Source organism: Notechis scutatus, chromosome 7 (assembly GCF_049901735.1).
Source record: "Notechis scutatus isolate UNSWTSFEM ecotype Mainland chromosome 7, rNotScu1.2, whole genome shotgun sequence".
Lineage (NCBI taxonomy): Eukaryota > Metazoa > Chordata > Lepidosauria > Squamata > Elapidae > Notechis > Notechis scutatus.
This window is the reverse complement of record NC_142015.1, coordinates 20,709,968-20,725,975: the sequence shown is the minus strand read 5'-3', so window position 1 is coordinate 20,725,975 and position 16,008 is coordinate 20,709,968. Positions and strand designations below refer to the sequence as shown.

The 16,008-nt window shown below is 41.3% G+C and overlaps 1 protein-coding gene across 1 annotated transcript in view; it reads right to left on the bottom strand.

Moving 5' to 3' along the window:
- NTM (neurotrimin) overlaps nt 1-16,008 on the bottom strand; it is a 785,771-nt gene that overhangs the window by 357,946 nt on the left and 411,817 nt on the right. The gene's annotated exons all lie outside the window — the stretch shown is intronic.

Below are 16,008 nucleotides of genomic sequence, written 5' to 3'. Positions count from 1 at the left end.
AAATAATAAATAAAATAAAATAAAATAAAACTAATTACCACCCCACTGTATAGAACACAGCGCAATAGAATACTCAAGTTGTGGATACTTATTGATGGGAGAAGGGGGCGCTTTGGTGCAGCATTTAAAGATGCTGAGCTTGTCAGCTGGAAAGCTGATAGTCCAGGTTTGAGTCCTAAGCACCGTGTGATAGGGTGAACCCCTGTTACTTGCCTCAGCTCCTGCCCACCTAGCAGTTCGAAAACATGCAAATGGGAGTAGATCAATAGGTACCACTTTGGTGGGAAGTTAACGGCTTTCCGAGTGCCTCATCATATAGTCATGCTGGCCACATGACCACAGAAGCATCTTCAGACAATGGAAAACTTGGACAGGGAAAACTTTTTTTTTTTAATCTTTTATTGATGAGACAATGGAATGAGGTAGTTCTATGGATAAGCAACTGTTAAAATATATATAGTATCTGGTGCAGCCCTGTTCTGCCCTGACTGTTCCTGCTGGAACCTATTAAACATTGATTTACATGTTGATAAAATGCATGATTTGGCCTTGATAGGGAAGATTAGGTATCCAGGGAGACAAAATTCTCATGGACTATATACAACATTCATCTAGTCATTTTGTAATCCAATCAAATCTCATTGCAGGCCATTCTTTTGCTTGCAACAGCACCCACTAATCCAATGAGAGGCCGCCCCATTGCACGTTAACAACATTTCCTACAAGGTGACCCACGAGTGTGCTACTCCAGTCAAGAATTCCAGCCCTCCTCACCTCGCCATTATCCTCCTTTAATCTGACAAGGAAGTTTATTTGTTATGCTCAGATCAAGCCGTGTCTTGGGATGCACTTGAATAGCACCGTGCAGCTTAGCAGAATATTTATGAGTAGGTCAACAGAGCGCTGCCAGGAGTAAGTGTGACTATCTTGGATTTAATTACAGGAAAACACTGCTATGAGCTCATTGTTATCCTTGTGAATGGTAACCATTTCAAAGTTGTGCATTGCAGACCCTTAAGACAAAGTTAGGAGGTTTGCTGGATTGCTTCAAAAAAAAAGGAAGGTGTTCCAGACAGTCATACCTGAGCTGTTGTGTGCTTCAGATATCCTCACTGATGGTCTGTTACTGGTTGTTATTTAGCACAACGTTGTTATTTACAGTGGACTTTATTCCCAGGGAGTGTCCACTTCACCTGCTGTTTGTACAGGCAGTCCTAAATTATGATCACATATGAATCCTGTTGCTAAGTGAGACTGTTGTTAAGTGAGTTTTGCCCTATTTTAAGACCTTTCATGCCAGCATTGTTAAGTGAATCACTGCAGTTGTTAGTATCAAGGTTGTTAAGTGAATCTGTCCCCCTATTGACTTTGCTTGTCAGAAGGTCACAAAAGAGGATCACATGACCCCGGGACACTGCAACCGTCATAAATATGAGTAAGTTGCTCCTTCCTTCCATCCTTCCTTCCTCTCCCTCTCTTCTTTACTTCCACCCTTCTTCCCTCCCTCTCTCCATTCCTTCCTTCCTCTCATCTCCCTCCTTCCCTTCTTCCTTCTTCACTTTCTCTCATCTCCCTCCCTTTCCCTCCCAATCCTTCTGTCCCTCCCTCCCTCGTTTTTCCTCCTTCCCTTCCTCTTTCATCTCTCTCCCTCCCTCCCTTTCCTTCCTCCCTTCTTCCCCCCCCTCTATTCCTTCCTTCCTCACTTTCTCTCATCTCCCTCCTTCCCATCTTCCATCTTCACTTTCTCTTATCTCCTCCCCCTCTCTCTCCTCCCAATGCTTCTGTCCCACCCTCCCTCCCCTCCTTTCATCTCCCTCCCTCCCTTCTTCTTTCCTTTCCTTCCTTCCTCCCTTCTTCCCGCTCCCTCCATTCCTTCCTTTCTTTCATCTCCCTCCTTCCCTTCTTCCTTCTTCACTTTCTCTCATCCTCGCCTTCTCCCTCCCTCCCAATCCTTCTGTCTCTCCCTCCCTCCCTAGTTTTTCCTCCCTCCCTTCCTTCTTCCCTCCCTCCCTCTCTTCCTCTTTCATCTCCCTCCCTCCCTTCTTCCCTCCCTCCATTCTTCCCTCCCTCGCTTTCCCTCATCTCCCTCCCTCACTCCTTTCCTCCCTTCTTCCTTTTCTCCATTCCTCCCTCCCCCTTCCTCTTTTATCTCCTTCCCTCCCTTCTTCATTCTCCACTTTCTCTCATCTCCCTCCCAATCCCTCCCTCCTTCCCTCCCTCCCACCCCCTCCCTCCCTTCTTTCATTCCTTCCTTCCCACTGTAATATTAGCCACAGTAATATTGCTGTTGCATTATGCTTGCCTATTACATGTCCTTCTAAAAGACTAGGCTTGCCTGCTGGGTATAATTAGCAACGCACAGGTTGCCAAACTGAATCAAACAAGTCACTTGTGTGGTCCAAGATCCTGTCACCAACCATGGCCCTAGCCAACTGCTGCTTTAAAGGAACTGGCATATCCCAAGGACCTTTCTCAAACAAAATAAAACAACAAAAGCCCAGATCTAAACTAAAAACCTCTCTTCTTAACTACCAGTTCTTAGAGGTAAGTTTCTCTGCCCCAAGTTAGTGAATTTCTGCCTGTTCATTAATGGTCACTGGATAATGCACAGTAACATCACAATAAGCATGAAAGTCTCTTACGAAATGCTTCAGCAGGAAGATCATTCCCTTGGCCATAGCATCTGCTCTTTCCAAAAGAAACCGAAAAGACGCTTCCATTGTTCTGAAGACACTGAAAAATTACCCTGGACATTTGACAAAGATACACTGGACGATAAACACCTAAGATGCTTAATTTTTTCCCCTCTCTGTTTTCTGCAATGTAATGCTGGTCTTTGCATTTTTCATATATGTATGTATGTATGTATGTATGTATGTATGTATGTACAATATGTGTGTGTGTGTGTGTGTGTGTGTGTGTGTGTGTGTGTGTGTGTGTGTGTGTGTATTTGGGTCTTTTCCCATGTAAGATTAAGAATATCTTGGCCCGAACACACCTAGACCTACATACCTGTACCCGTGAAAATCTACAAAAACATATATATATATATATTTGTTTTCTTAAGTTTTTGCGGGTACTTACATGTATGATATTCAGCTTTGTTCGGGTATGTTCCCACGTCATTATAGTTGTGCTTTTAAAGTTGTAGCAACGTTTTGGCAGAATCTCATCCGCCATCATCAGGCTTCTGTATTGTGTTCGTCTGTGAGTCAGACTTTCACAGCCGTTTCAGTTTTAAATTTGGTGCTAGCCTACTGCTGTGCCAGAATGGTTTTTTCTTCATCCTGATTGATTGGGAGTCTTGGTCTGTGTTTATTGGTCTTGGAGTTTGCTGTGTTCTGCTTGATTGGTGTTTCTAATATCTTCTGTCTGTTTTGTGGCTTTTTTGTGTCTTGATTGGCTGGCAACATTGTGCTCCTGTATTGGAGGCTTTTAGTGCAGCTTGGCTCCGATTAAATGGATGGCTATCATTTGTTACGAAGCTAGGTTTCATCTGGGTGCCTGGTTGGGGTGTGTTTGAGCTGGGGGTATCAGGGGGGATCTGTTTGTGCCCAGGTGCTTGTCTGGCTTGTGGTGTGGATATTTTTTTGTTTGAGAGTGCAGGCTTCCAGATAATTGACAGTCTGGTGGAATCATCTCTTCTATTCATGCTTTCAGGTCGTTTTTCAATCTCTATGGCTTCTCTGATGATTCTGTGGCGGGGGTTTTCTATAGTGGCTAGGGTTTTGGTGCCATTGAAGTCGATGCTATGACCTGTGGCTTCCATGTGTTGGACTAGTGAGGAAGTGTGTTCCAGCTTTTTGACTGCATTTTTGTGTTCATCCAGGCGGATACTTATTCTTCTATTGGTCTGTCCAATGTATGTGGCCGGGCCTGATGCACAGGGGACTTCGTATATGCCTTGGTTTTCCAGGTCAATTTTATCTTTGGGGTTTCTAAGGATGGCTGCTAAAAACAGACAGAAAAATAGCAGCCATCCTTGGGCCAATCACTAGGAGACAGTGAGTTCTATTCCTGCCTTAGGTGTGAAAGCCAGCTGGTTCACCTTGGGCCAATCACAGCATCTTAGCCCACTCTACCTCACACGGTTATTGTTGTGAGAAAATAACACAAGGAAGAAATATTAGTCATGTTCTCTAGCTTGATCTATTTATTTATTTAAAAATAAAAAATAAAGGCAGGATAAAAAATAAATGAAAATGGGGAATCAATATGTTGCTGCCTGCTAACTTCTATGCTTTTTTTTTTTTTAAATTCTAAAATCAAAAGTAAACGCACAGGTATGGGCAAGGCACTTTTATACACCCAAACACAGCCTTAACAAGTCTTCGACACCTCCCCATCTGTCTCAGAGGTTGCTGAGTTGCGATTCCCAGTAGCCCTACCTATAACGGCTAAAATTGGAGGACAAATCAATATGCCGTAATTGTAATTCAGCAACATCTGCAGGTCCTCAGTTCCCTGTTCCAAGTAAAGGACCGGATTATGCATGCAGGTGCAGAATAGCGCATCGCTGGGAGAGAATTCCTTTGGCCCAAAATCCCAGGAAATGTGACAGCCAACAAAGTTATTGCCGATGTTCCAGCTGGAGTCCGAGAGTAGAAGGCTATCTTGTATATTCCTGGACATCTACCAACACTGCTGCTTACATCTGGAAACATCAGAAGTCACGCCACATTTGGAAACTTTACAACTCAATGAAGAAACGGCAGTATGGAGTAGGTGAGACTTTACTATATAGATTAGCTAGCAGATAAAGGAATTGGCCTGGACGACACATGGAGAGTTATCACAGGCAATGTATATATACAGTACATATATTGTCCCAAACAGTGAAAATAGGGTTTTGTGTATGTGTGTGTGAATGAATTCAGAACAATCTAATTCCGGAAACATTCCTAAATATTCCTTGACATGTTCTGTTTTTTTCCCATTTAAGAATTATTCCCTACTATATTTTGTTTTACTTCACTAGATTTTTAAAAAAATCCTGCCTTTATTGCTTTTTTATAAATAACTCAAGATGGAGAAATTAACTAACACTCCTTCATAGTCGTTATTTTTCCCACAACAACAACCCTATGAGGTGGCATGGGCTGAAACAGAATAACTGGCTCAAAGTCACCCAGCTGGCTTTCATACTTCAGGCAAGACTAGAACTCACAATCTCCTGGTGACTGGCCCAAAGTCACCCAATTTTCATGCCTAAAACGGAACTAGAACTCACAGTGTCCTGGTGATTGGCCCAAAGTCACCCAGTTGCCTTTCATACTTCAAGCAGGACTAGAACTTACAATCTCCTGGTGACTTGCCCAAAGTCACCCACCCAATTTTCATGCCTAATACGTGACTAGAACTCATACTATCCTTGTGGTTGGCCCAAAGTCACACAGCTGCCTTTCATGTCTAAGGCTATAAGTCACTGTCTCCTAGTGCCTTACCCATTAGACCAAAGGAAACAAATCTTAGATTTCTTGACGAAATAATGCAGAGCAGACTAGCTGCTGGATGTTAAAAAGAATAATTCCAAATCTATCACATTAGCTGAGCAAGATTCATGTGAATTCCCACTTGAATCAGTGCCCTACTGACAGGCTAAATTCTGCTTTCACAACTCCAGGGTTTCATAGACACAAGACCTCTGCAACAGCCTCATCAGAGCATTAATAGTGACGCAGTAAAACAAAAATGAGTTATTAAATATTGCCACCCAGAAGAGCAATAATTTATGATGTAATGATATCAGGTTATAATTTTTCCCTCATTAAATGTTTATAGAGGATTCATAAAAGGCTGAAAGCCAGGTAATATCTGGCTTTTTTTTTTTTTTTTTTTTACAATTGCACTGGAGTGCATCAAAATATTTTTTTAAAAAAACTTTGTTAAAGTTAGCCAGCAATCATCTTTCTGACAGAACTTGAAATACACAAACTCATACACAGCGTATCACAATTCCAGGAATATCTACACAGGAAAAAAAAAAAACCTCCCTGCTGAGTGTAATAGAACTTATTGCTGGGGTAAGGGCATAAGGGTTGTGGTTTAAAAAAGCTTAAACCTCTTCCAGGAAGGAACATCCATATTTGAAATATTCAAATGCAAATCTCCAGATGCACCATCAAAAGACAGGGAGATAGACAAAATGCCAACATGTTTCCGTCCAACATCCCCAAACTCATTGGGGGTTCTTTCAAAGTGACTGAATGCATCTTTAATGGCACATCATCATCTTCTATTGCCATAAATTATCACACAAGTTACGCGCTGGATGAAGGAGCCAGCTTATTTTTAGAAGACGTGAACAACAACAACAAAAAACCCCAGTTCTTGAATTCATCTTTGAATGGGAGGAAAAGAGGAGTTCCGGTGTTCGGGTTGCTAACCGCTAACTATAGACTGAGGAAGGAAGAAAATGGTAATGGCTAATCATGGTTGCAGTAACGGAGCACGAAGCGTTACCAGCCGTCTGGGGAGAGGCAAGCAAAAATCATGTCTGACAACTTATTTGAACTTTAGTGTTATTTCCTGGACAGTTGTTTCTTTGACATTTTCTCTTGGCATTTGAAAGAAAGGACAAAAGAGCAAAACTGATGGCGAGGGAGACCTGGACACAAGTCATCCAAATACCCTTTCCTTGTTTTTCTTCTTTTCAAATAAGTTGCTGGCACACTTTGGGCCAGTTTGGGCAAATGGGCAGGCATTAAAAGTTATTAAATCCTTGAAATGCACTTTAATAGCAATAGCACTTAGACTTATATGCTGCTTTATAGTGCTTTACAGCCCTCTCTAAGTGGTTTACAGAGTCAGCCTCTTGCCCCCAACAATCTGGTTCCTCATTTTACCCACCTCAGAAGGATGGAAGGCTAAGTCAACCTTGTGCCTGGTGGGATTCGATCTGCCCAATTGCAGGCAGCTGAAGTAGTTTGTAGAACCACTGTGCCACCAAGGCACTTATTGCAGAAGCAGCTTTGGAAAAGGAAATTATAAGTAATGTGCATGTACATTACTTATGATTTCTCTTTTATTTCTCTTACTTATATACATGTACATAAGTAATGTACATGCAGAACTAAATATCTATTGAGATTCTCAGTCATCCAGGTCATGGTTATCTCAAAGGTGTGTTTTCTTTGTTTTTGCTTGAAGATGTTTCACTACTCATCCGAGAAGCTTCTTCAGTTCTGCAAAGGAAGACATGAACTTATTCAGTTCAGAAGCGAAGAAGCTTCTTGGATGAGAAATGAAACCTCTTCAAGCAAAAACAAAGAAAGTCCAGTTGCTCTTTTTTTTAAGTACCTTTTGGGCGAATGCACATAAGATACGGATTCTTAGGATAATTCTTCCATTTCTTCCATTAGCAGTCTAGATGAACTGTACAAGATAAAAATAGGAAGGAGTTTCCTGTTGAGCTGGTCTAAACCTTTTGCTTAGTTTAGGATTCTATTTTATGTTTTTAACAATAGTTTTAAGGTCATGGATTCCCTGATAAAGCAACCCTTCACTTTACAAGTGCCTGCAACTTAAGAATCTTGTTCCAACATCTCCCTCTGGAAACATCCTAGCCAAGTGCTCATGTCCGAATGTTATCACCTCTTTTGTTATTTGAAGTTTTTTTTGGTGAGCAGGTTTACTGCGTAGGCTGGACTAAATCCAGGAGATGAATTGTCCCATCAGACCTGAGGTTGTAGATCTATCAGCTGGTAAATAGTTTTCCTTGCCTTTAGGTGGAGTGCCTTGTACAGAGCTGAGCCATAAATAAATAACCAATTTGCCTTACTCTTGGTCCTTCAATTTCAGTCTGTAGATGATTGTTCATTCTACCCCTTAGCTAATTTTAGAATAGAATAGAATAGAATAGAATAGAATAGAATAGAATAGAATAGAATAGAATAGGAGCTGGAAGGAACCTTGGAGGTCTTCTAGTCCAGCCCCTTGCTCAAGCAGGAGAACCTATACCATTTCAGACAAGTGACTGTCCAGTCTCTTCTTAAAAACCTCCAGTGATGAAGCACCCATGATTTCTGAAAGCAAGCTGTTCTACTGGTTAATTGTCCCCACTGTTAAGAAGTTTCTCCTTAATTCCAAGTTGCTTCTCTCTTTGATTAATTTCCAACCATTGTTTCTTGTCCTGCCCTCTGGTGCTTTTGAGAATAATGTGACCTCCCCTCTTCTTTGTGGCAGCCCCTCAAAAAATGGAATATTGCTGTCATGTCAACCCTAATTCTTCTTTTCTCTAGACTAGCCAGACCACAAACCTGCAGCCATTCTTCATATAGTTTAGTCACCAGGCCTTTGATCATCTTAGTTGCTCTTCTCTGAACTTTTTCCAGAGTCTCAACATCTTTTAAGTAGTATGGTGCTTCTTGGGTATCTGTATTTACTGAGAGGAGTTTTACCTTTCAAAAAGATGTGGTCTTGCTAGAATGTTAAATGAAGATGCTGTATTTTGGTCCATGTAAATGTTTCTGTTCTCATCTAATACAAGAGCTTTGTCAAACAAGGGAAAATCAAGAAATCTAGGAGTTCAAATTAATATAAAGTTTATCATCGCAAGTTTATGTTCTCTAAAAGAATCTGAACTACTAATGGTCAAAGTAAAAATAGGAGGTAGATAAAACTCAGTGGAATTTAAAGTGGTCTGGATTTATATTTATTTTGGGTGCGAAGGGACTCAAGACTGATGACACATTTGATCCCTCCCTCCCTCGGGCTCAGCCTGATCATCTCATACAGATTTCAGGGAATAGCATTCTGTACATGATACCCATTAAGCTAGAATCTGGTGTAGATTCTGCAGAAATATAGAAAGTAGGTAAAACAGCCTGAAATGAATGGAGAGTATTTGGAGAAGATCCTCGTAAATATATACAGGTTGTCTTCAACTTATGACCGGTTGCTTAGCAACTATTCAAAGTCATAAGAAACCCTCTCAGAGTTACTTACAACTCAGTTACGATAGCTGCCTCCTCCAGAGATGATGTGACCACATATCAGGGACTTGGTAACAGGCTGGCCTTTGTGGCTGTTTGCAGCATCCCACAATCCCATGCTCATGTTTTATGATGGCTTTACCAAAACTAGCATTTACTTCTGGATTTGGGCAAAACCAGCCCATAGTAAACTATTGGCTTGCATTACAACTGTGTTGTTTACTTTACAACCGTGAGGTTAACAAACACCACCAAAAAATGGTAAAATCAGATCGGTCACGTGGGTGCTTTATCACCTGTTTTTATGATTTACAACCATAAGTCATAAGTCAAAGAGTACCTGTAAGCCATATATTCAGTTCCAGGCCAATAGCTTTTCTACCATCCCTATGTCAGAGCTATATGTTACTGCAGACACAAAGCTGCTGTTAAAAATATCACCCCTAAATCAAATCTTCTCCTCTTTCTGATAACATGGAGTGTCATCAGCACTAAGCTTTATCACAAACAGCAAGAAATTATATAGAGAAAAAAACAAGGAAGCGGAGAATGGAATGCTATCAGATTATGGAGATAAGCAACCTTACACATTAACAGGAAGCGAGCAGGATTTATTAGTAAGAAACTATGTGAGCGGGGCATGACAGCTCTGTGGTTAAAGATGTTGAAATTGTCAACTGAAAAGCTGACAGCCCAGGTTTGAGACCCAAGTGCTATGTGACGGTGTGAGCTCCCCATCAACTCATAAAATATTTCTATGGTCTTTTTAGAGTTGCCAACAGAAAGGGAGGGGGGAGCAGTGCGGCAGCTTGGAAACTGAAAGTGCATTCCATAAATAGTTTTGAAAAATAGTAACTGGTGACAGAAGTTTCTGCTGTGCAAAATTCTAACTGGAGAACATGATGGATGACTCTTGGCTATGGATGTGTCCCATTGGAGAATCTGAATTATGATACACCCAGTGGGTACAGGAAAACCAGTGTCAAGGGTGACAATGAATTATGTGTCTCAGAGTCGACTACACCCAGGCAGTGCCTGACATTTTAACTCCCAATAAATCCTTTTGAAGTTTTGGAAGTTTGGCTCGAGACATAATTTATTTGGGGCAACTGCCAGAATCCTGACACTCCCATCATTACCCCATCTCCTGTCCACTTAGCAGTTCAAAAGCGGGCAAATGTGAATAGATAAATAGGTACCACTTTGGTGGGAAGGAAACAGTCTTCCGTGTGCCTTGGTGGATAATCATGTTGGCCATATGACCACAGAAATGTTTTTGGATAACACTGACTCCCTCGGCCCAGAAATGGAGATAAGCAATCCCCCCTAGAATCAGACACAACTGGAGAGAGAAACCTTTATCTTTACTATGTGAGCAGCCACCCCATCTCAAGTATGATGCGTAGTTCTAATAGCCATTTTATCTATGACACAGTTTCACAGCTAACTTTGCACCCAAATATTCACAGACTAGTCAGTCTGGGTTTGTAGCACAATAGTCTATGAAGATTCTCAGTCATCCAGCTCATGGTTGTTCCAAAGGTGCTTTTTCAAGAAGCAACTGGACTTTCTGTTTTTTCTTTGAAGATGTTTCACTTCTCATCCAAGAAGCTTCTTCAGCTAGATTCAGCAGTCCATCTGCATTTAAAAGAGAAAGACCATTCTTTTGAAGACAGCAAAGTCACATTTTGGACAGAGAAGACCACTGGTTTGAAAGAGGGGTCAAAGAGGCCATCTATGTCCAAACTGAACAGTCCTCTCTTAATAGAAGGGGAGGGATACGGCATCATCTATCTCTTTCAGAAGTTCCAAGAAGGCTCCACACCCATTTGTACTACTCAAGTGACCCTGAGGATACATATAAACCTCCAAGTGGCCTCAAGGGCTCTCTAAAAGAATGCAAATGACCACCTGTGTGCAAGGAGTATAAATTCTTCCATTCTCCACTGTCCAGTCAGAGCTGAAGAAGCTTCTTGCTTGAGAAACAAAATGCCTTCAAAGAAAAAAACAGAAAGTCCAGTTCCCTCTTGAAAAAGCACCTTTGGATAGCACAACTGCATTTTCAACATCTCAGAGTCTGCTTCTTTTAAACATTTTCTTAAAACAAAAAAGAAGGAATAGAAAACCTTCAGAACTCAAGATTTCCCTTATAGGCTAGAAAGTTTTTTAAAAAAACAAAAAACAGTGTGCCTCCTTCCTCAAATTAATTTCCACCCAGATCTCCAATATGCAGCGAAAACTACATATAGATTTTACCAGTAGCAGCCACCGCCTCCAATAACCAGAAAGGTTACTGAGTCCAGTTGAGCTTTCCTTACCCAGCTCAGAACAGCCTGAATTAATTGATTTATTTAATATGTCTGCTGCCTGAAATCAAAAATGTCTAGGTGGCTTAAAGAAATTACACATAAAACACAATAGCTATCAATAAAATAATTAATTAGTTAATTAAAATAATAATCCCATACAATTCTCAATTTAAAAGTAAACTACAATTTATTGAAAATTGTACTGCTGCTGGTAATTAATGGCCAAATAACTTCTGGAAGAACCATATTTTTACCTGCTTCTGGGAGGTCAGAAGAACAAGGCCAATCTTCTTTCAGAGAACAAGTGATTCCAGACAAAATGACACGGTCCGGATTTGGATTTGTTGTGCTGGATGGCAGAATGTTCTGACTGATGCCAGGTAGATTTCATTTTATATTTCCCATAATAGCAATATCAATAGCAGTTAATCATACATACTTCCCCATAGTGCTTTAAAGCACTCCCTGAGTGGTTGACAGAGTCAGCATCTTGTCCCCAACAATCTGGGTCCTCATTTTACCGACCTTGGAAGGATGGAAGGCTGAGTCAACCTTCAGCCAGTCAGGATTGAACTCCTGGCAGTTGGCAGAATTAGCCTGCAATACTGCATTCTAACCACAGGGAGGGAGGGAAGGAAGGAAGGAAAATAGCAATAGCATTTAGACTTATATACTGTGCTTTTACATCCCTCTCTAAGCGGTTTACAGAGTCAGCATCTTGTCCTCAACCATCTGGGTCCTCATTTTACCAACCTCGGAAGGATGGAGGGCTGAGTCAACCTTGAGTCAGTGAGAATCGGACTGCCAAACTGATGGCAGCTGGCAATCAGCAGAAGTAGCCTGCAGTACTGCATTCTAACCACTGTGCCACCACGGCTCTTGTAGTCTAGTCTAGACAATCAAGATAAATAGCTTTCACCTTCCCATACCAACCTTTTGGCTACTTCCAGACAATTGAGGCAACCTCAACTCATACTCTGTTTTTGTTTCATGCCATTATGAAGAAGAAAATGAGCAATCCTGGAGCTCAGCAGCTATTACATTGATACTTCTCTTGATGGAAAATACACTCCCTTCTTGAAGAAACTGAGTTCATCATGAAGGACTATGGCTACATGTTACCTCAGCTGAAGCAGGTTGCTTCAGTTTTCATCTCCACAGCCTTCCTTTGAGTTCAAAGCTTCATCCAGAAATGTGCTAATAGGCTCAAAAATTCTAAAGTCCTTGAATTAGCACAACAAGAAGTCATTTAGGGAACATCAACTCAGCCTTTTCTTTTTGTAGAAGTGGAGCTGGGAAACCTCAGAACTAGTTTGCAAAGCCCCGTTGGAAGGAAGGAAGGAAGGAAGGAAGGAAGGAAGGAAGGAAGGAAGGAAGGAAGGAAGGAAGGAAAGAAGGAAGAAAGGAGGGGGAAGGAAGAAGGAAGGAAGGAAGGAGGAAGGGAGGGAGGGAAGGAAAGAAGGAAGGAAGGCAAGAAAGAAAGAAGGAAAGAAGGAAGAAAGGAAGAAAGAAAGAAAGAAAGAAAGAAAGAAAGAAAGAAAGAAAGAAAGAAAGAAAGAAAGAAAGAAAGAAAGAAAGAAAGAAAGAAGGAAGGGAGGGAGGGAGGAAAGAAGGAAGGAAGGAAAAGAAGGAAGGGCAGGAAGGCAGGAAAGAAAGAGAGAGAGAGAAAAAAAGAGAAAGAAAGGAAGGAAGGAAGGAAGGAAGGAAGGAAGGAAGGAAGGAAGGAAGGAAGAAAGAAAGAAAGAAAGAAAGAAAGAAAGAAAGAAAGAAAGAAAGAAAGAAAGAAAGAAAGAAAGAAGGAAGGGAGGGAGGGAGGGAGAAGGAAGGGAAGGGCAGGCAGGCAGGGAGGGAAGGAGGAAAGAAGGGAGGGAGGGAGGGAAGGAAGGGAAGGAAGGCAGGCAAGAAAGAAAGATAAAGAAAGAAAGAAAGAAAGAAAGAAAGAAAGAAAGAAAGAAAGAAAGAAAGAAAGAAAGAAAGAAAGAAAGAAAGAAAGAAAGAAAGAAAAGGGAAGAAGGATGGAAGGAAGAAGAAAGAAGGATGAAGATGGAAGGGAAGGAAGGAAGGAAGGAAGGAAGGAAGGAAGGAAGGAAGGAAGGAAGGAAGGAAGGAAGGGAGTCATCATCTTCGCTTTTCTATCAAAGAACTGTTCTTTGATGCATGGCGCATCCAGAAAGAGGTTATCAGTTTGCATGCCACTGCCAACTCAGACCATGTCAAACCACGTTAACTACCAACCAGATTTTGTACAGGCTGAGTTAACCGCACCATTTTGCCCATTTCACCAACCTACAGACAATCACCGAAACACAGATAACTCTTCTACCTGTCACGATGACCCAGCTGCCTGGCACTTAAATCCTGTCTTTTGGCCAGCCAGGGTGACTACAGGGCAATTCTTGTTTAATTAGAGCTCATAAAATTTTCTTCAAATCACATTAGAGGGAGAAGCAGAGAGGGCACAGAAAAGCTGATTTGCTTTCAGTTAAAAGCTTCAGCAGTTTTCCAAGAGCAGTTTTATGAACAGTACATAAAAAAAAAGAAAAAGGAAAAAAAACAAAAAAGAAAATGGATGGCAACATTTTATAGCCTGAACATCTGGAAGCTTTATACCAGCTGAATGGAGAGAAACAATCAGGAAAAGTGAATGCCGGGATGGAGAATAGATGGGGTTGAAATTTAAAAAGTATTAAATTAAAAAAACAGAGAACCAGTAAGGTGTAAAGATAAAAGAACTGGGGACATCCAAATTAAAATCCCCTTCCTACCATGAAGGCCGTTGGATGACTTTGAGCCAATCTCTTTGTCTCACATACAGATACAACTTTATTATGGATTAAAGTTGTGTAGTCAATGGTGTGTGTGTGTGTGTGTGTGTGTGTGTGTGTGTGTGTGTGGTATTCAGCTTTGTTTGGGTATTTTCCCACATCATTATAGTTGTGCTTTTAAAGTTGTAGCAATGTTTCAGCAGAATCTCATCTGCCATCATCAGGCTTCTGTATTGTGTTTGTCTGTGAGTCAGACTTTTACAGTTGTTTCAGTTTTAAATTTGGGGCTAGCCTACTGCTGTGCCAGAATGGTTTTTACTTTATTCTGATTGGTTGGGAGTCTTGGTCTGTGTTTATTGGTCTTGGAGTTTGCTGTGTTCTGCTTGATTGGTGTTTCTAATATCTTCTGTCTGTTTTGTGGCTTTTTTGTGTCTTGATTGGCTGGCAACATTGTGTTCCTGTATTGGAGGCTTTTAGTGTGGCTTGGCTCCGAGTAAATGGACGGCTATCATTTGTTAGGAAGCTAGGTTTCATCTGGGTGCCTGGCTGGGGTGTGTTTGAGCTGGAGGTATCAGGGGGGATCTGTTTGTGCCCAGATGGTTGCTTGGACCTTCTGGAAGTTTGGGAAGGCCAGAAATGGGCCCGTTTCCAGCTTCCAGAGAGCCTCCAGAGCCCGAGGGAGGGTAAAACATGCACACACCCCAGCCATGGTGCAGGAGGCTGACTAGGCCACACCCACCATGGCCACGCCCACCAGCAACCGGGCAGAGAACCCATTGCTAAAATTTTTGAAACCCACCCCTGAGGTAGTCCTCAACTTAATGGCCACAATGGAGCCCAACATTTCTATTATTAAGTGAGACATTTGTTAGGTGATCTTTTGCCCCCGTTTACAACTTTTCTTGCCACCATTGTTAAGCGAATCAGTGCAGTTGATAAATTAGTAACCCGGTTGTTAAATGAACTTGGCTTCCCCATTGACTTTGCTTGGGAGAAGGTCGCAAAAGGGACGCAGCAACGGTTATAAGTATGAAGTGGTTGCCAAGCATCTGGATTTTGATCACAGGGTCATGAGGATCATGCTGCAAAGGTTGTAACTGTGAAAAATGGTCGTAAGTCACACTTATCAATGACATTGTCATTTCAAAAGGTCACTTTTAACAAGGAACTGTTGTAAGACGAGGACAACCAGTATACAGTACCATTGGGGCCCACAAATACACATAGACACAAAATAAGATCCAATTTTCAAAATGGAAACGTGAAACAATGCAAAAAAAAAAAAAAAAACCCAAACAGTTCAACATAGAAGAAATAGAAATAATAACAAGCACATGTTATTATAATGTCCACGATTGACCTCACCCCCTTCCTAAGAGGCCTGTAGGGGGCATGCATAAGCACACCAATCGTGCCTACCATCCCTGTCCTATTGTTTCTTTTATATTTTTCTTATAAGTATCTATCTCATGTATACAAAACTATGTTTATTCTTATACCTGTATCTTGTAAGTGATTGACAAATCAAATAAATACTAAAAAAAATACATGTATTTTAGAAAATTGTGAACGAAATCTAGGTAATTCAACAAAGACAATCAAGCTGCCTTTTGTTATTAAAAATGCCAACAAAAGTTTGTGTATGCTAAAGAAAATAAGTAGTGTGCTCGTTAGCGGGTCCAGGAATCCAGATTTTATTTTATTTTCGGAAATCCTTTCCTGCTCTCCAGAAAGGCTGAACCTGAAATAGATCTTGCGGGTGGTAAGATAAAAAAACTAGGGAAAATAAACTGACCGAATCTATTTTTTTTTCCCCGCCTCCATGGCAAACATTCAGAAGGAAGCCAAAGGGAAAAGCTGATGAGGCAAGCTTTGCCCATCACAAAGGTCAGTTGTAGGAAGATCTGGCAGTTTGCAAAGACAAGGACGAAAGTGTAACTAAGGAGACACGCCATGCAGTTGACAGGGGTCAGGCCGAAGGCAAAGGATGGCCAATATCAA